The sequence below is a fragment of the Cetorhinus maximus genome, chromosome 8, assembly GCF_964194155.1.
Source record: "Cetorhinus maximus chromosome 8, sCetMax3.hap1.1, whole genome shotgun sequence".
NCBI lineage: Eukaryota > Metazoa > Chordata > Chondrichthyes > Lamniformes > Cetorhinidae > Cetorhinus > Cetorhinus maximus.
In genome coordinates, this window is record NC_135886.1 from 112,797,166 (window position 1) to 112,817,919 (window position 20,754).

The window sequence follows — 20,754 nt, forward strand, 5'->3', positions numbered from 1 at the left end:
AACAGGGCAAGTTATAATACTTCTGCTCCTATCTCAGCTGAGGTCAGTTAACTGAGTATGCCTGATGGCTCAAAAGATTTATACAGAGTAACTTGAAGGATTGGAAGATATCAATTTTTTCCCTTGGTCTATGCTAAGTTAACAGGTCCGTTCCTTTTTTGAAGTCATTTCTGATCATTTCCCTTGTGGTGTTCCTCTTTAAAGCAAAAAAGCTCTTTTAAAATTATGCCTATGCACATTTTTATGGGACTGATATTTTGATGTATACACTCTGAAGACTTTACAGAGCAAACCCCAAGTGAAATAATTAGGCATCAGAAATGGTAGCATTTAAAACCTGATTGCTCTATTTCTCATTGAAAAGACAGTTTTATTTCATTTTTGGCCATACATATTGCCTTCTCTGCACAGCTTCAAATCATTGAATCTTGTGTCACATCATAAAGTCAATGCTGTGTGTAGAATAATTGTCATTGCTTTTTTTAATACCTGAATATGGTAAGATAAATCAACAATGATTTTCCCCCTTGTGTTTGGCGATCAGGCTCATATACAAATAGGCTTAATTTATATCACCCAAATCATTGAGAATGCAGTACCACTCTTTGATCAGAGAAGCCTTGAGCCTTTCTTCAAAAATCCTCTTCATCTCAGCACATGTGAGTGTTCTTTTCTATCTCATCAGACACAATCAGAATATGATCAAATTCTTTTGCATACTTGAATGTTTCTGAATGTATGCATGAGTCAGTAACATATTCACATTTCTGGGACTTTACCTCTGATAACTGGGAAGTAAAGAGAGAAAATAAAATATAAAAAATACAGGGAAACTAACAGTTGTTTAAACGTTATGTAATTTCAATTCGGAGAGAATAATTTTCCACATTACAACTGAAACTTCTTAGAGTTTTTTAAACTGTCATATGATCTATTGTATGGTTAGGTAACTGAGAAATCTGATAGAAAAACCCCCAGGGGCAGCATTTTCTGGTCGGTGAGCGGGGGCGGGGCCTGCTCGCCGACGCGTAAAATGATGCAGGGTGACATCAGGCGTGTGTCCCGACGTCACCCCGCGTCATTTAGGTTTTCAGTTCGGCAGGCGCGCAGCCGCCCGCTGACCTGTCAACAGCCTATTAAGGCCATTAAAAAAGTAATTGAAATGATTAATGGGCTTGACCATCCAACCTTAAGGTTGGCAGGCAGGCGAAGAGCCCAGGCGGCCTTCTGAAAAAGCATGAAACCTCATCCATGGGCAGGATGAGGTTTCATGAGGGATTTAAAATGTTCGCAAAGTTTTACAATAAAAGTAATGGACATGTCCCAGCTCATGTGACAGTGCCACATGAGGGGACATGTCAGGAAAATCTTTTCTTACCTTTAATAAATTTTTCAAAGTTCAGCCGATCTCCCTGAGGCAGCACTTTTCCTCAGGGAGAAAAGAGCGCACAGACCTCCTCAGGGAATCCCCCCCACCAGCACAGGGAGCGCACAGCGTTTCTGGGCGGACGTCACACTGGGCAGGCCTTAATTGGCCCGCCCATGTAAAATGGCGGCGCGCCCCTGACCGGAAGCAACGATCGGGAACCTGCCCGCTCGCGCCCGCTCCCGCACAACCCCCACAATGGGGGGAAAACTCTGCCCCAGAAAATCCTGGGAATAATTACGCACTGCAAGCAAATCAGCAAAAGTTGATTTCACTGCCCCTTAGTCTCTTGAAAATATTTGTCATGGATGGGTAGGTGGGTGAGGTGGGTAAGTGGGTGGGGTTAGGTCAAGATGATCCAGAGACCGGGACATTTAGCCCCATGACCTAGATTTTGCATCAGTAATGAATACATTATGCTAGCTGTTGATTACTCACATTTGCCCAGAGACTTTCAACGGGCTATTGACTGGAAGCTGTGGTGATTAGAAATCCAAAACCGCATGGTGCCCCTATAGGGAATTGTGGACCAGTATGAACAGTGCAAACAATGGTGTGTCTCTTTAACCAATCAGATTGAAGGTCCTTGCTGAGACATGTAGGGCGGGATTTTATGCACCCGCCCACCACTAGAATCTTTCGGTCCCGCCGCAAGTCAATGGACTTCTGGCTGGGGCGCTGTCTCACCTGCGGCGGGTCCCGCTCACAATGGGGCCAGAAAATCCCGGCCGTAGTCTTAACAAGAAAGTGTAAGTTAGAATAGTTAATTCAACGTACAATTGAAATGAGAGGGAAAGGAACATAGGATTAAGTGAAAGACATAAATGAAACAGAAAAAAATGAGAAAGTAAATCACTAACAATAATTAAAATCTGAAGGAATGAAGCTCTACACCTGTTATTGTGAAATTTCAGAGGCAGAGAGGTTGTTTGGCAGCTGTTAAAACTTACCACACTCTTATGGTTTGCTTAGTGTAAATATATGCCCACATCCCAAGAATGTATAAAAAAAGGGTAATTTGGACTAACAAAGCTTATCCATTTCTTACATTATGTAATAAAAATTACTATTGCCAATAAACTCTTAATGGCCTAAATGTTTCCCATGGGAAGAATTTTCTGGTCGGCGAGCGGGGGCAGGGTGAAAATGACACGCGATGACGTCGGGCAGGCGTCCTGACATCACCGCGTGTCACTTAGAACTGTCAAAGGCCAATTAAGGCCTGTTAAAAACTAATTAAAACAGTTTAATGAGCTGCCCATCCAACCTTAAGGTTGCCGGGCGGGTGAATAGGCCAGGCGGCCTTCGCTTTTTTAATGAAACCTCATCCTCGGGCGGGATGAGGTTTCGTGAAGTGTTTTAAAATTCAATAAAAATTATTTTAAAAATTCATTGACATGTCCCAGCTCATGTGAAACTGTCACATGAGGGGACATGTTATATAAGTTTTTTTTTTCCTTTATTTAAATTTTAAAACCTTAAACTACTCTCTCTGAGGCAGCTCTGTGCCTCAGGGAGATATCTGCGCTCTTTCATGTGCACATGTGATCGGGGAGCCGATCGGGTTCACGCTCGCTCCCACCCACCCCTGCACAACCCCCCCCGACAGCGGGGGATATTCAGCCCCATGAGTTTGTTCACCTGAAATCCCAGCCTAAATGTTTACTTCATGCAAATAGATTTAAAAAATTAAATTTCATTTTGCTGCTCAATTGCGCTGATTCATGGAAGGTTTTACGTTTGTGATTATGCAAATGAGTTTGAGCAGAAAGCCAGTGCAATTTCAAATGCAATTTGCACCCAGTTTGCCTATTGTACCCAAAGCAAAAACATTACCCAATGTATTCATTTTAAATGCATAAACATCTCCGTTAGATTAGTAGACAAAGGAATTTGCTGGAATAAAGACACTAGTTGTTCCTATAATATCTCTTTCAATAACAATTTCCACCCATTTAATCCTCCCATTTTTAGCATCCAACTGGATTTTAAGAACCCCCTATGTTTTTTTGTCTCAACTAGCCTGTCTAGCAAATTATTATAAACAATGATCACCCCTAAGATGTTCTTCCTGATATCTGTTTTAAATTTCTATTTCACTCATTTAAATTAATGGTGTCTGGTCCTGCTTTCCAGACTTACCTTAATGTAATGCCAAATAACATTTGATGTGCCGCTTGTAGCCTTAGCCATCTCTTTTCTAGATCATAGAATTTGAACTCCTCTAATCTTACTTCCTTTTCATTTTGTAAAATTATTTTCAAAATAATTATGGGAAACTTAACAGGCTGCAATAAATTTGTCATTTTATTAAATTCCTGAGTGTTTGGTACTTGAATAGATGTATGCTATTGTACACTGCAGAAAATAATTACTATTGAAAATACTACAGTCTTTTATTAATTTGTGCTAATAATTCTAAAATGTGCAACAATACGCCATTTGATTCAGTGTCAATTAGTCATAATTGTTTGCTATTTGTTGTACAAACCTCAAAACATTTCTGTTCTTACTTTTTTTTAATGTGAAAATCAGTTTAATCAACTGAGAATGTGAACAACTATCACTCAGCTGGACCACCCTAATCTTTCTGTACTTTGCCAATTAATACTTATGCAGGTTTACATCAAAACACCAATGAATTTTGTTGTGCTTACAATTTAGCTCACAGTAACCTGTTCAATGACACCGGAATGGTCCTAGGTGCCTTGAGTCTTAGAAGAACTTTACCAACTAAATGTTGGGCAGTGGATAGCTTGTAGCTGGCAGTTCTGCCAACTGAGGCTTTAGGTTCAATTTCCAGTCTGAGGTCAAAGTCTTCGCCGGCATGCCAATATCAGTCTAAGTGCCTGATTGCCATGTAGCAAGCTCTGTTGGACAATACACATATGGATATTGAGTGAGAGCAGGAATGTGCTTAGCTGTGATGACCAGTACAGTTGAATAGCCCGTCAAGACTTACTGTCTGGGTTTACATGAAAAATGGCCACTAATGCTAAGCAAACAAAAGGAACAATCACTAGGTGAAACCATACCATGCCAGGAGACACTGCCTTTGAGGTGGTGGGAGTGAGGATTTGGGACAGTAGATTTCAAATCAAAATTATGTGAGAAATGAGAACAGCCTACGGAAAGAAAACAACACTTACAAATGTCAACAGAAGTTGTGTGGATAAGCTGAGCATGTTGGTATAGAGACGCTTTTTGATTATTGTACATTAAAATATTTGTTCATATTCTCAGTTGATTAAGCTGATTTTAACATTTTTTAAAAAGGTAAGAACAGAAATGTGATGAAGCTTGGACAACAAATAACAAACAATTATGACAACAATAGAACTTGTAGCTCGATAATGCCTCTAATGTTAAAAAAAATTCATGAAGAATATCATTGAACACCAAGCCAGGGAGAGAGATATTTAAAAAAAAAACAGTGATAAAAAGCTTAGTTGAAGGGATTGGCTTAAGAGTCACATTAAAGGAGAGGAGAGTGGTAGGAAAGGATGGAGATGTTTATGTTGGAACTTCAGAGAAAAAGATGCATGTGTCTGAATGGTCTGCCACCAATTGTGGGATGAAGAGAAAAAAAGAAAGATTTGCATTTAATAGTCCCAAAGCCCAAACCAATGAAGTACTTTAAAGAGTAGTCACTGTCATGATGAAGGAAAAGCAGCAACAAGTTCACACTTGCAAGCTCCCATAAATAGCAAAGTGATAATCTTGTTTCTGTGATGTTGATTGAGGGATAAATATTGGCTGAGGATAACTCCCATGCTCTTCATTGAAGTAGTGTCATGGGGTCATCAATGTCCACTTGAGAGGAGACATCTCCACTGAAAGACAGCACCACCAATAGTGCAGCATTGATGTGTCAGCCTTGGATTTAGTGCGAATGCCCTAGAGAAGGACATGAACCACAACCTTCTGACTCAGAGGTGGCAGTGCTGTCAACCGAGCCACAGTTGAAGGATGGGGAAGAGTAAAGCCAGAAGGATGAAAGTTCTAGAAAAAGATTGCGAACAAAATTCCATGTTTTCTCCTTGGCCTATGCTGATCTCAGCTGGAGAAGGGGAGGACAGAATGACAATTAGCTCCATCACCCTAGGTTAAAAGGCAGAAAAATTAACCAATAGTTCTACTCCTGATCATTATTTAACAAGCCATAATAAAACTGGCGGAATGAAAATAGAAAATGCTGGAAATACTCAGCATGTCAGGCAACAGCATCTATGTAGAGAGAAACAAAGTTCATGTTTCATGTTAATGAACTGTCATCAGAACTGCTTGAACTGTTGGGTATTTCTAACATCTTCTGTTTGCATTTCAGATTTTGCCGAAAAAAGAGACATGTCAAAGCTTTTTATCTTGCACTCATCAGGACACTTGCAAGAATGCCAATTGATCAGATCATTTCATGCTGTACATCATACAAACTCATGAATGGGCCTAAGGCCATCACTTGCAGCCCTGAAAAGTGCCCATTCTACCCCGGATTACCCTGGAAGGGCAAGGTATGAGCAACAGGTGAAGCTAGCTGTTTCATGCTGCTACTATGCAGTAGCAACACGAGTGGTATTTACCATTAACAGGATGCTGCCGTCAAGCCAAAAAGACATGATACCTATCACACAAATGGGCAATGTGGTATATGAATTTCAGTGCCAGTGTGATGCTAGTTCTGTAGGCTGTACATCTCAAAGACTGGCGGATCACATCAAAACAGCATGTCCCAGCCGCTGTTCACAACAGGCAGGATACAGACGTACCCAACCAGCCCATGCCTGCAAAACTCAAAACACAGTATTCAACATAAAATGTGATTCCGTGATTGGACAACATTTGCTAAATAATTCTCACTATACTAAGAATTACGCTGACAATCAATTTAAGATTGTCAGCCGGGCTCGCAGTGTGGTGCATTTGCGTGCACTGGAAGCTACATATATTAATACACAGGGCCCTGTTCTTTGCAGACAAGACAAGAACGAACATGTACATACACTGTACCTGTTTCAGCTAAACAAAATAAGCGACAGCCATTTGCTGACTCATTCCTCAGGGCAATGTCTTGATCAATCATTGTCAAGCTGCCTGTTTTAAAATTTCAAACAATGCCTGACAGTTAACTGTCAGAAACCATCAGTGGTGCATTCTCAATGGCAATGCCATTTGCCAACAAATCAGCATTCTCTTCACATACAGTATAAATTGTTGTTTTCCCCCTCATATTGGTATTCTTCTGAGTGTCCTGATGAGTGCAAGACAAAAAGATTAGACATGTCTCTATTTTCAGCAATACTCAAGTTCTGTACTACCAAATGACTATTTCAGATTTTCATCATTTACAACATAATACTTTCATGATAGAATTGGCTGACAGGTGATGATAAGCTTAGTTGGATGTGATGCCTCTCATGCTCCAATAGCCTGCCAACACTCACTGTAAAGGCTCACATGAACAATGGACAAGGAATCAATTGAAGTGTAGCCAGGAAGAAATCAATACAGATTAGAAAAGGAGAAATAAGGAGAAAAAATGAATTAAAGAAAAGATAACTACACTAACTACACCACACTCTTACCATCTAGCCAACTGAGCTAACGGACCCCCCACACCAACACAGAAGCATTATATAAATTCAAGTTGTTGGTTCCACCCATAGACACAACAATATCAAGTAGCTTCTGCAATGGCATATTGTCCTGATTTACATACGGTTAAATCACTTTCTGTATAAAATAACTTTGATGCAGCAAATTGCAAGTTGCCATGTCAGAGGTTATAGCTTCCTAGGGCAGGATATTTAGGTCGGCGAGGGGGGCGGTGGGGGGGGAGCGGGGCCCACTCGCCGGCGCGTAAAATTATGTGGGATGATGTCAGGCGGAACTCCCGACGCCACCCCGCATCATTTCAATTTTCAGGTCGGCGGGGGCGCTACCGAATCAGCTATGCACCTGCTGACCTGTCAACGGCTAATTGAGGCCATTTAAAAGGTAATTGACCTCGTTAAAGGACCTGCCCGTCCAACCTTAAGGTTGGCGGACAGGCTGGGAGCCCTGGCGGGCTTCAGAAAAAGCATGATGCCTCATCCACGGGCGGGATGAGGTTTCATGTAGGTTTTTAAAAATTTAACAGAAGTTTAATTAAAAGTGATGGACAGGTCCCAACTCATGTGAAAGTGTCAGGGAAATTTTATTTTTCTACATTTAACATTTTTGAATTTGGCGCCAGTCTCCCTGAGGCAGGACTAAGACTCAGGGAGATGAGTGCGCTCTTTCGCGCACATGTGCGAAAGAGCACACTCTTGGCTTAGGGATTCCCCTCCCCCCCCACTCGCACAGGGAGCACATTGCACTTCCTGGCAGACGTCACGCTGGGTGGGCCTTAATTGGCCCACCCACGTAGAATGGCAGCGCGTCCCTGATCGGGGGCGCCGATCGGAGGTGCGCCCACACGTGCCTGCTCCTGAACTTCCCCCCCAACGGGGGGAGAATTCTGCCCTTAGTCTGACATTGTGCAGGCAAAGATGTTTAATTGTCCATGATATCTCAGTTATTTATAGGCAATGAATAGTTTTGAAGTAGCTTAAACTAGTTAAACTAACTGGTTAAACTAAATGCCTTCTGAGATAAATTATGATATTCAAGTTGCACTTTTTCTTGGGTCACATAACAAAATTAATGGAAATGCATCACTAATATTCTGAGGAGAGGAGAAAACAGACTTTTAAAAACTATAATAAAGAAGAAACTTTTCAATGCTATTAACTAATAATAACAGCTGCTTATCTAGTACCTTATCATGTCTTAATGTGCTTCACAGAATGAATTACTTTTGATATGCAGTTGACTTTTGTACACAAATGTGGCATCAGTTGCATCCCATGAACAATAATGAGATGAATGATCAGTCAGTTGTTGCTGTTCATTGAAGGGGAGCTAATAGCAAGGGTAACAGCATTCCCTATTCTTCTTTAAAGAGTGCCATGGGATTTTTAATGTTGATTTGAACAGGCAAATAGGAGCTTGGTTTAACATATTGTCCAAAAGATGGCAGTTCTGACAATGCCGCATGTCCCATGTCCTCTGGCATGTGAACATCAGTAATCAGCTCAAACCCTGACAGAGGGCTGGCAGGACTTTGGCAACCTACTTAAATAAAATGTTTCAGAATGGTGCACATCTATAATTAGTTTTGCAATGGGACCATTTTTGACACACAATCAGCAAACTTTCACGTCTGTGACGAAAGTGCATTTCAATCTAATGTAGGTCAATTGGAAATTAAAAGGGGCATTATTACTTTCTGAAGAAGTTAGTTGTTGGATAGCTGATAACAAGCCAATTTTTCAGAACACAAAGCTGTACTATTTGTAGTGTCTACTTCAAAGATTAACTCTTATTACTAACTTAATTGTGACTCTTCCAAGATTTCACAATGTCACCCAGGAAGCCACATTGTGGAGGAGCCCAGGTCAGAGAACCTACAATAGTCCAGCCTTATTGGTACTTGGGGTTTGGTCAGAGATTGGAGTTATCTTGGATTCGGGTAGTGAGGATGCCAGCAGCTCAAGGAGTATCTGCAACAAGAGATGAAAGCAAGGAAAGCAATAAGACAGCAAAAAAGCAGTCATACAGCACTGAGCTCAAGGCCTGATTATGGAAGCTTTTAAATAGCTGGTGCTGTGGAGGATAGTGCAAGAGTATCACCTAGTATGACTCAGATGCTGGGAGAATGCAATCAAAAGCATAGTATATATAGATAATGCAAAGCATTACAGACAAATATGATAGAAATATCACAGAATGAAGTAATTAAGTATTATTTTTCAGGAACAGATTGAGTGCACACACCAAAAGATTTTTAACATAGCAATAGACGAATGAATAGCGAGAGGTTTATGTACAATATATTTTTCTGTTGACATGTCTACAAGTTGATCCAGTGTAAAGAAAGGAATGGAATAGCACAGTTACTAATTAGTGAGATTTCATTCTCTGTGGCTTATGGGCTTCATTTGACAATATGGTGCTCAGTTAAACCCCTTCCCCATGACGCACAACAAGGTTATATTCCCCTGCTTTTAGGGAAGTGTAGCCTATATGCAAATTAATAATATAATCCATATAGTGAAAGCATAAAGTTGCATTAATATAGCACATTATCAGATATTCAAATTTTCTTAAAGTGCTTCCTAAAAAATGAATTATTTTTTGAAGTCATTCCTGTTACCATGGCCACCTATCTGTCTTGCATGGCCTCTCTACTCATTTGGTTTTGATCACAGACAAGGCCATTTCTATCTCTCATTCCCGAAACCCTCCGAACCCCATTCCCTCCTGCACCTGAAAAAAAAAATCACCTACAATTATGTTTTTTAACACCCAACTGCTGAACTTTTGGTCTTCCACCATCACAATGCTTTTGGAGCTGTCAATTTGTTCAAGTATTTCCTCACATCTAAATTCAATACCCCTTTATGAATAAAAATGTCAACACTCTCCTATCCTGGTTACTTGCCTGGAATGGGCCATCTCTCAAAGCAAATTTGAGCATATGTAGTGAAGGAAAATTACATCCTCTGTGGCTCTGAGGTGGTGTATTTTTCCTTCTTGTTACTCAATCGCTGCAGCCTTTGACATGGTTAACCACACCAAACTTCTCCAATGCCATTCTTCTGTTGTCCAATTGAACAGGGCAGTCCTTGATCAATTCTACTCTTATCTATCAAATTCTATCTAGAGCATCTCCAATAATGGCTTCTCTTTCAGTTCCTGTACTGTCATCTTAGGAGTCACCCAGGAACCTATTATTAGTGCCTTTCTCTTCCTCATCCACATGCGAACATGGGTTGGCTTCCACTTGTATACTGTTATGATCCCCATAGAGACCAATGAGTTTTAAAAAGAGATGGATTTCCTAGCAATTGATGGAAAGAACTGAAAGACAAGATTTCACATGTCAAGACTTTTTTTTATAACAAGCAAACTAAAATCAACATAGATCAAACATTACTTAACAGGCAACTAATACACCAAACTGCTAAAAAAAGGTTCTTTTGCATTAATTAACTAATACAACTGACTTAGTCTAATGAAACCATTTCACTGTGCCACACTCTTCATAGATATGTAGCTTTACAGGAACAGTCCCACAGTCACTCCCAGCTCTCTAGCAGGTCCACTTCTCCTATCATACCAGCTTGAAGCTTCCAGTATCCTCCGATAATTGTTCCACTCCCCATCTGAGTTTTCAGAACTTGATTATCACCCAGCATGGCACTCAGTAACTCACCGTTCCTTAAATCTTCAAGAGCCCAGCTGTTCTGTTCCCTTCGTTTTGAACAGAAACCAAACTCTCCCAAGCATCTTGCTTGATTGTTAACACAAAACAGTTCTTCTGTGATTTCACACAGAAGTAGCTCATTTATTTCTATGTCTCAAACAGTGGCTGAGCCCGTGAAGTATGTGGAAAGGTATTAAAACTGCCAGCCCCGTCATTGTTTGAGTTTCTCTCCCTATGGCAACCGGATCACGTGAACCTGTCTCCGGGATAAGATGTTTATCCAGAATTCTGTTTTACTTTGAGTTAAAGGTACATTTCAAAACATAATTGTCTTGTAAAGTTCGGCATTCATGGCAATACTGACAAGTCAGTTTCACTTCTCCGCCATCTCTCTCAACTTTTCTGCTGTTTCTACGGGCAGAATCTTCAGGGTGACGTATGAGGGGCGGGCCCCGCATGTCAGCGTGTAAAATGATGCACGATGATGTCGGGCGAGCGTCCCAACGTCACTGCGCACCATCACGATATTTCATTGGGCAGGCGCGTGATGAAGTGCGATGTGCGCCCGCCATTAATTAAAGGGCTAGTTAAGGCCCTTAACTCGGCAATCGACCCCGATTTTCTGGCGCCCGTGTGATCTTCGGCTCAGCGCAGCGGTGCAACGGGCAGGCAGGTAAGAGACTTTTTAATAAAACTCATCCACGGGCAGGATATGAGGGCACAGTGGGGTGGTCAACCTGGTCTGTGAAGTATTTATTGAAGAAAGTGTTTTAAACTTGCTGTGTGATCTGTAGCAGTTCAGAATGAATTCCAGCAGCTTTCTGTGTACTTTGAACCTTCAGCTCAGCAATTTTTATCGGACCTGTAGCTTTCCGGCGGCCTCCCTTTAGCCTGGGTATGGGTTCTGACATGTCCACTGGAAGCAGCTCCTCTGAGGAGGAAGGGAGGGCTAGAATAAGGAGGAGGCCAGGAGTGCACAATTAGCCTCCAGGGGAGCCACCTTTGGGAGTACAGGCGCAGGCACAAGGGGCGCTGGGCCAAGAGGTAGTCCAAGTTGGAAGGGGCCGCAGATGACGCCATGCTATCCTGCTGCCATGATATACAGGCGGAGAAGCAGTGACCTCAATATGACTGAGGTGCAGTGCTGAAGGAGGCTCCTACTGTCAAGGGAGACAGTCAACTATATCTTTCAGATGATTGGCCCTGAGATCTCTCCTAACTGTGTGGGTGGACACCCCATGCCAGCGGCTCTGAAGGTCACAGTTGCCCTCAACTTCTATGACTCTGGCTCCTTCCAGAGCTCGGTGGGTGATCTTTATGGTGTCTCCCAATCAGCTGTCCACATTTGTGTCAAGCAGGTTACACACGTCTGTTCAGGCGTGCATTGACCTTCATCCACTTCCGCTGCGACCAGGCAAGTCAGGCACAGCGAGCTAGAGGCTTCGCGACCATTGCTGGCTTCCCCCGCGTCCAGGGTGCAATAGACTGTACACATGTGGCCATCAAGGCGCCAGCAGGTGAGCCCGGTGCCTTTGTCAACAGGAAGGGCTTCCACTCCATGAATGTGCAGATAGTGTGTGATCACAGGATGCTGATTCTACAAGTCTGTGCCAGGTACCCAGGCAGCTCCCACAATGCCTACATCCTCTGACACTCCCAGGTGCCGGGGCTCTTCAGTGCTCCGGCTCGGCTTGATGGATGGCTGCTGGGTGACAAGGGCTATCCCCTCAGCAGGTGGCTCATGACACCTCTCCGCCATCCAAGAACAGAAGCTGAGCAGCGCTACAATGGGTGCACAGCTCCATAAGGGCTGTGGTGGAGAGAACCATCAGCCTTCTCAAGTTGTGGTTCTGATGCCTGGACCCCTCAGGGGGCGCACTCCAGTACCCCCCAGATCGTGTCTCGGTGATAGTGGTAGCATGCTGCGCTCTGCACAATCTTGCACTGGAAAGGGGGACGCAGTGGACGATGAAGCCGTTGACACAGTGGATGCGGCTGCACATGATGAGTCCAGCAGTGGTTCAGAGGATGAGGAAGCACAGGGCTGAATGCTGACCCGGGACTACACCAAGGAGGCAGGGAGACTCGGGAGACTTTAATCCAATGAACCTTCAGCTAGCTCCACACCAATGGATCAGGAGGACCAGCCTTGCCTGGCGCTTCCATACGTGGCACATCTGCCACTTCATCAGCTGCAACTAAGGGCTTTGTACATAAACGTCAATGTCCACTCAAACACTCATGGCATGTGTGTGAAACATACAATGCAGCACAAAGGAGCCACCCTCAGCCATGGTAACACATGTGGATTTTATTTTGATCCATCATATGGTCCAACAAAATAAATCCCAAATGTTTTTACAACTGCAAAAAATAATAATTCCCTAATCTCGGGCCACCACAAAAGCACCAATGAGAAACCCATGGTGTGCCTAAGGTGCCTTATGCTTACGTTTACGGGTACTATGTCTTGGTGCTGCCCCATCGCTCGGAGTGGCTTCTGATACAGCCTGCTGACTCTGCTGTCCTGGTGGCCTCGATGACCTTGGAGGACGTCCTCTGGCCCGTGGAGCCTGTGATGGCCCCGCCTGGGAGGGAGTGGCCAGTTCCACAGCTGGCATCTCCCCAGTTGTCGCAGCCTCAGCGGATGCAACGGTCACTGGCAGAGGGGTGGAGGAGCTGCTGCCCTCATCCAGAGCGCGCTGAGGGGAGCCTGCAGAGACAACAGGCAGCTGCTGCACCGATGTGAGGACGCTTCGGACCTCCCTGCTCACCGTCAATGGATGGGCACCGAGCTGGGACACTTGGTGCCCAGAACATCTCCCACATTGCCAATGACCAGCTGTGGCCTCTGGCGCTGTGAGGGCTTGCAGGTCCGAACGTATCCCCAGGGGAAGCTGGTTGTTCTGCTGGAAGTCCCTCTTCAGGAGAGTCACCACTCTCTCCATGGAGGAAGCATGATGCTCTGACGTGAGGCTCATGGCATCACTGATGCTCCGCGTGGACTCCTCCACCACGGACACCAAGCGAAGCACACTCTCATGCAACACTCCCAGATGCTCCCGCACACCCGGCCACATTTCCAGCAGCTGCTGCGTGGCGGACGACTCCAGAGGCACATCATCACTCCCCGACTCAGCATGTGCCTGGTCCCCTGCAGTCCTCTGGCTTCAGGCGCCATTGGCACTCTCTGTCTCTGCCATCTCCTCCAGCGATTATGAAGTGCCCTCTCCACTGTGCCCCAGGACACTAGGCGATGTAACAGTTCCCACTGCTGTGCTTGTCCCTGCGCTGGTGCCCGCCTCACCGAAATGGTGTGACACAGGTGACAGTTCAGGTCAGGTGTGTGAGAGGGCAGCTGCAATCCCTCCTGGTGGACAGGCTTGGATGATGCTGAAACTAACAACAAGGACAGTGGATCCGATAGCGTCCACACAGTGACACACTTCATCCCTTTCCCCCAGGCTCATTTTGCGCTCAACCTTCCAGAACATGAGATGAACATTGGTGGGATGGCAAGTAGTCAGGAGGAGGTCCAAACATTTCAGGCGGATACAGATAAGCTAGTCAGATGGTCTAAGGAATGCCAAATGGAACGTTATGTTGATAAGTGTGAGATGATGTACTTGGGCAGGAGAAACAAGGTACGGGAATACATGAGGAATGGTAGGACCGTGGAAAGTAAGGACAATTAGAGGGACCTTGCTGGGCATGTCGACAGGCCCGTTAAGGTAGCCGGGCAGGTACATAAGGCGTTTAAGAAGGTAGATGCCATGCTTGCCATTATTAGCCGAGGAATAGAATGTAGGAACAGGGAGGTCATGTTGCAAGTCAGAAAATGCTGTCGAGGCCACAGCTACACTTCTGCGTTCAGTTGTGATCAGTGCTCCATGTGAGGGATGTGATTGGAGTGGAGAGACTGCAGAGGTCACTGACCAGAATGCATGCTGGACTGGAGAGTAGGAGTTATGAGGACACATAGCATACACTGGAGAATCACAGAATCACAGTGCACAAGAGGCCCTTCGGCCCATCGAGTCTGCACCGACAGATGAGAAACACCTGACCTACCTACCTAATCCCATTTACCAACACTTGGCCCATAGCCTTGAATGTTATGACATGCCAAGTGCTCATCCAGATACTTTTTAAAGGATGTGAAGCAACCCGCCTCCACCACCCTCCCAGGCAGCGCACTCCAGACCGTCACCACCCTCTGGGTAAAAAAAGTTTTCCTCACATCCCCCCTAAACCTCCTACCCCTCACCTTGAACTTATGCCCCCTTGTCACTGACACTTCAACTAAGGGGAACAGCTGCTCCCTATCCACCCTGTCCATGTCCCTCATAATCTTGTACACCTCGATCAGGTCACCCCTCAGTCTTCTCTGCTCCAACGAAAACAATCCAAGTCTATCCAACTTCTCTTCATAACTTAAATGTTTCATCCCAGGCAACATCCTGGTGAATCTCCTCTGCACCCCCTCTAGTGCAATCACATCCTTCCTATAATGTGGTGACCAGAACTGCACACAGTACTCCAGCTGTGGCCTCACCAAGGTTCTATACAACTCCGACATGACCTCCCTACTTTTGTAATCCATGCCTTGATTGATAAAGGCAAGTGTCCCATATGCCTTTTTCACCACCCCATTAACGTGACCCTCTGCCTTCAGAGATCTATGGACACACACGCCAAGGTCCCTTTGTTCCTCAGAACTTCCTAGTGTCATGCTGTTCATTGAATATTTCCTTGTCAAATTCCTCCTTCCAAAGTGATCACCTCACACTTTTCAGGGTTAAATTCCATCTGCCACTTATCTGCCCATTTGACCATCCCATCTATATCTTCCTGTAGCCCAAGACACTCAACCTCACTGTTAACCACCTGGCCAATCTTTGTGTCATCCCTGATGAAATTTGCTGTGGAGCACAGGAGATTGAGGGGTGACATTATTGAGCTTCATAATATTATGAGGGGCATAGATCGGGTGGACACAAAGCAACATTTCGCCTTGGTGGAGGGATGACTAACCTGGTGGCATTTATTTAAGGTAAGGGGCATGAGGATGACAGGTGAGGTGATGAGGAACTTTTGCACAGAGTAATGTGGAACGCACTGGCTGAAAGGGTGGTGGAGGCAGAAACCCTGTTAAGATGTAATAAGTATTTGTATGTGCAGTAGCGATGCCATGGCATACAAGGCCATGGGGATAGTGGTCAGAAATGGGAGAAGGCAACTTTGGAAGGTGCTAGACACGCGCATCTTCGAAGGACCTTTGTCTATGACCCACACATTTGACTCTATCAGTCTGTGAATAAACAATGTTGCTACATTAACGATTCCAACAATCGTCAGTGCTTTGGATGGTGGAAAGACAGAGCGGATGGGACTGTGGGCCTCAAATATCTGGCCACTCCACCCCAGCCTCCCGAACACCTGTGGACCTGGACGCATGGCGCCTTTCAAACTCCAGGGCCTCCTGCTCAAAATGGGTCAATATGACGAGCTGAGCCTGGCTGCCTCCAGTGTGCGAACGTTTATATGCATTATGCGCATTTTTCTCCTGCAAAACAGAGAAGACCATTCATTGGGGCTGATCGCTCATGTACTCTGCATGCGCATGCTGCACCCCAACCACAGAGGCCCATCTGAGGCCTCCAGTGCCTCCTGTCCACGCTACTGGTGATCGGTGACAAAAATATAATACGGCTGTTCCCAACCCCCCCCCAACAGCCACCTTGGATACATTCTGCGTCCATCACTTTCAGAAACATACGGTCTTAGCTCCCATAGCAAGGAGGCACAACTACGTGCGGCGCTGAGGGCACCAGATGGCTCTTGGCCACAAGACCTTTGGGCTCCTCTTCCACCATCTCATCACTGTGAATAGGACATGTGCTGGAGTTCTGAGTATGCGTCTAGCTGAGTCTCCTGCAGGTTGCCCCCATACTACTCATGTGCGACTAAGACCAACACATGGTGCGGGGAGAACCCATCTTCTCATGAACCACTGAGACTGATGTAAGCATGGGCACTATCTGTTTGCCCACCCAGCATGTGACAAATGCCCGACATGAGTCAATGCAGTCACGACAGTAAAATTTGGGGGGGGGGGCCTCAAAGGCTAAGGCTACCTACTGGGTTAAATGCCCAATGCCAATATCTTACTCACCCTTCCAGAGCGCAACAAATCATTGAAGCGCTTACGACACTGGATCCAGGTGCACTGTGCCACATCACGGGAGCTCACCACCTCCGCTACCTCCTCCCAGGCATGTTTGGTCATGTGGGGGGGCCTCCTCCTCCCATCCAGGGGGACCAACACCTCCCACTGTGCTGCCACTTCCTCGACAAGGGCAGCAAGGCAGTCATCAGAAAAGCGAGGGGCACATTGGCACCCGCTGGCCCACCCTGCAGCCTGCCCTCCTCATCTGGCCTTCCCTCTACATTGGCCTGCTGTGCAGACCCCCTGAGGTACCACCTGTAGCTGGTCATAGTGAACAGCCTAAAGAAGGCTGCCTGACCTTTTTTTACACAGACTGCCGGGTTGCCATTGGACCAGGTGGTCTGTACACGCCCGCCGCAAACTCCACGGGAGTCAGAAATGCACTGCGTGGGCCTTAATTGGCCCGCCTGTGAAAAATGGCAGCACGGCCCCGATCGCCGCTGGCAATCGGATCCACGGCCGCCCACATCAACATCAGCCCCACCCGCCTAATGGAAAATTTAGGCCTATGTGTCAACCTGTTGCCCAACTTTGGATGATCTGTAACATCCTTCGGTTAATTGAGAGGACCAAAGCCATTACCTCCAGTCCCCACCACAAACTCTGCGCCCTTGCCGTCAATTCTATTCCCTTACCTGGCCATGGTTTCAGTTTTGCCTATTCCAAGCTAAGCTTCCAATACCATATCCTTTTCATGGCAAAGATTATCTAATGCCATCTCCATAACGATGCCAACATCTTCCCTTGCCTCAGCCAATCTGCTTCTGAAACTTTCATGGACACCTTGATTTTTCCAAAGATCTCCTGGCTGACCTTCATTTCTTTCTAATTGCACTGCTGTGAAGCGCTTTAATGCAATTTTGTTTAAGAAACTATGGCCGGGGTTTTCTAGCCCCACCAAGGTGGGACCCACTATGGGGAACGCGGCGGGCCAGCCAAAAGTCAATTGGCTTTCGGCGGTATTGGAAGAACCCGGTGTTGGGCAGGGCTGGAAAATCCCAGGCTATATGAATGCAAATTGTTATTGCTGTTAAGTAGGCAAACACAGCAGCTGATTTTCATACATTCCAATCCAGTCATGAAATGAGATAAATAACTAGCAAATCTGTATTTTACTGATGTTAGTTGGGGGGAGAACATTGATCAAGACATTAGAACACTCTATTCTTCAAAAACTGCCATGAAACCTTTTATATCCGCCTGAATGAGCAGATTGAGCCTGGCTTTAACACCTCATCCAAAAGATACATCTCTAATACTGTAGCATTCCCTCAGTATTGCAATGAAGTATAAACGTGCTTTGTGTCCTCATGTTTTAGAATTAGGTTTTGATTAACAATCATACAAACTGAGCCAAGCTAACATAGAGAGCTGGAATTTTGCCATTTCTTGATCATTGCTTAATGCAACAAAAATTGAAATTCTGGTTAAAATGAATTTATTGAACTGGAATAGAGCCTCATGGTATTGAATACTAAGGCATGAAAGTAAGCATGGCCTTATTTCAAGGCTTGTGTTGATAAAGGAGTACACAGCAGGAATCGGTCGTACCTTATTACCATATCTTTTTCCTTCTATTTCAGACTGGCATTCCAATGGTGCTCGTAGTTCAGGTCCTTCATGTTTTACTTTTTTTATCCTTTACCCATGTGTTTGCTTCCTATGTAGAAATTTGGCCGAAGGCATGCCAACGCCAAATCTTAGTTATATTATTTGAACCGTGACTCGATGTTTTCAATAAAATTATTTCAGCTCTTACTTCGCATGGAGCCATAATAGTTGTTGAACTTGATCATATCAATAAATCTTAACTAACGCTATTATACTGCATAGCATTTATTGAGGAGTTTTATTGGAATATTAAACTAAGGAAATAATTAAATAATGGAATGTATTATTATAACTCATGTATGGAACTGGAATGATTAATATATTTAAACATAATCAGAACTAGTTTAAAATTAGTGGATTAGACCTAGTTTTAGTATGTTAAATTGAAAATACATGTCTAATTTATGATAATTAGATAGCAATAATATCAACTTCAAATTTCAACTTTAGTGGTTATTCTTTTATTGAAATATATAAATAGTACCCACATATATCTGGTAAAGAAAGGAAATCAAGCACTTTCACATTCCAAAGTGCTTTACATCCGATGAAGTACTTTTGAAGTGTAGTCACTGTTGTAGTGAAGGGAATGTAGCATCCAATTAATGCACAGCAAGTTCTCACAAACAAAAATGTGATAACCTGGTAATCCATTTTAGTGATGCTGGTTGAGGGGAAACTATTGGACAGGAGATCAGCGAGAACTCTCCAGTTTTTTTTTCCCTAAATAGTGCCATGGGATCTTTTATGCGCAATGGAGGGGGCAGATGTGGCTTCAGTTTCATGGTTATCCAACTGGTATACAGAGGTGTAAACCTGGAGATTGATTAGCAGCAAGCTATTCTACCATGATGTGCATTAGAGCCAAACCTCAGCCTGACCATTCCTGTGGCTATTCCAACATGCTGACAATTGCTACAGCAAAGAGTTTCACAGCAAAATATTAATAAATGGACCCAAGATGGAGCAAATGGTCTTGACATGCATGGAAACAGAGTATGTCACAAGCCTTCCTGATGGGTCTGCTGTGGAATTTTGGAAACTCTGCCATGCATGTGTCTGTGACACATAAGATTATCAAAGAGTGTGCCTGATGTCTATGTTTTGAGCTTTACTATGGCCTGAATTTCACGCACCCAGCCCGTGGGTCATTAGGCAGGGGAGTCCGTGAAATTGAAGGAATGGGATTCCCTCCGTATCCCCATTCACCACAACCTTGCACTGATTTTACACTTGGGTATGCAAGGCCTCGGACAGGCTGCCTACTCTTGTCCCAATTGAGGCCCCTAAGTGGCCAATTATTGGCCAGTTAAGAGCCATTTCCCACGCAGCCTCAATTTCTAAGCTGCTGGAAGGATTTATCTGGCATGGGGGAAGCCCGAAAATGAACAGGCTTAGGCCCGGGCGGGAACGGGGGGCTCTACATCAGAACCCTTCCCCCTTAAGTTTCAGTGGCCACTGGTCCTCCGTCTCCCCACCCTCCCAGCCTCTCCCTCAATATCCCAATCGCCCACTTTCCACACCCCCAGGCCTTACCTACTCTTGCCCTACTCCCCACCCAACCTCGTAAACCTACCTTGCCGTCCAATCCCGGGACTTAGGTTCAGGCATCTTCCTGAACTTCCTCTTCTGTCCATTGCAGCTCTTGTCACTGCAGGGCTAGAGAGCTGTTGGCCAATCTGATTGGCCGGAAGCTCTCTAAGGCAGAACCTCCTCTCACGTGAGGGGCGAAAGTCCTGCCTACAGCCAATTGATGCTCACTCAAGCGTGGAATAGCTGCAGGGCAGCCAGTTGGCGGGGAACACAGGAAGGGAAACTCTGCCATCCGAAATACTCAGGCCAATGTACCCAAAATGATCTCCAGATCAGAGAGCACAAGTGATAAAATATTATGGTTTCAGGCAAAACCTACAGGAGTAGAATTTCCTTTAGCGGTGTGATCGGGAAGCAACACTTGAATTCACCGCCACTTAAAGCTGATTTTTCCAATATTAAATTACACTAAAATTTCCTGTGCACATACACGGAGTGTGAAAATCAGCATGATTCTAAAGTAAGTTTTAAAAAAATGGTCTCTAATCTCATGATATAGCAGATCATTTCCAGCATATCAACTTAATCATCCACCATTACGAAAGACATTTCAAACATCTCCAGATGCATCATTATTTCTTCTCTTCCTGCCTCCCAAAATTTCCAGTA

General features: G+C 44.7%; 1 long non-coding RNA gene across 1 annotated transcript; it reads right to left on the minus strand.

Annotated features, from left to right (window-relative positions):
* Window positions 1–349: 349 nt before the first annotated feature.
* LOC144683326 (uncharacterized) lies at window positions 350–20,220 on the minus strand. The gene is made up of 3 exons (XR_013577235.1): window positions 20,129–20,220; window positions 1,865–2,161; window positions 350–788 (listed from the first exon to the last, which is right to left on the minus strand). It is a non-coding gene; the product is annotated as an uncharacterized LOC144683326 (long non-coding RNA).
* Window positions 20,221–20,754: the final 534 nt, after the last annotated feature.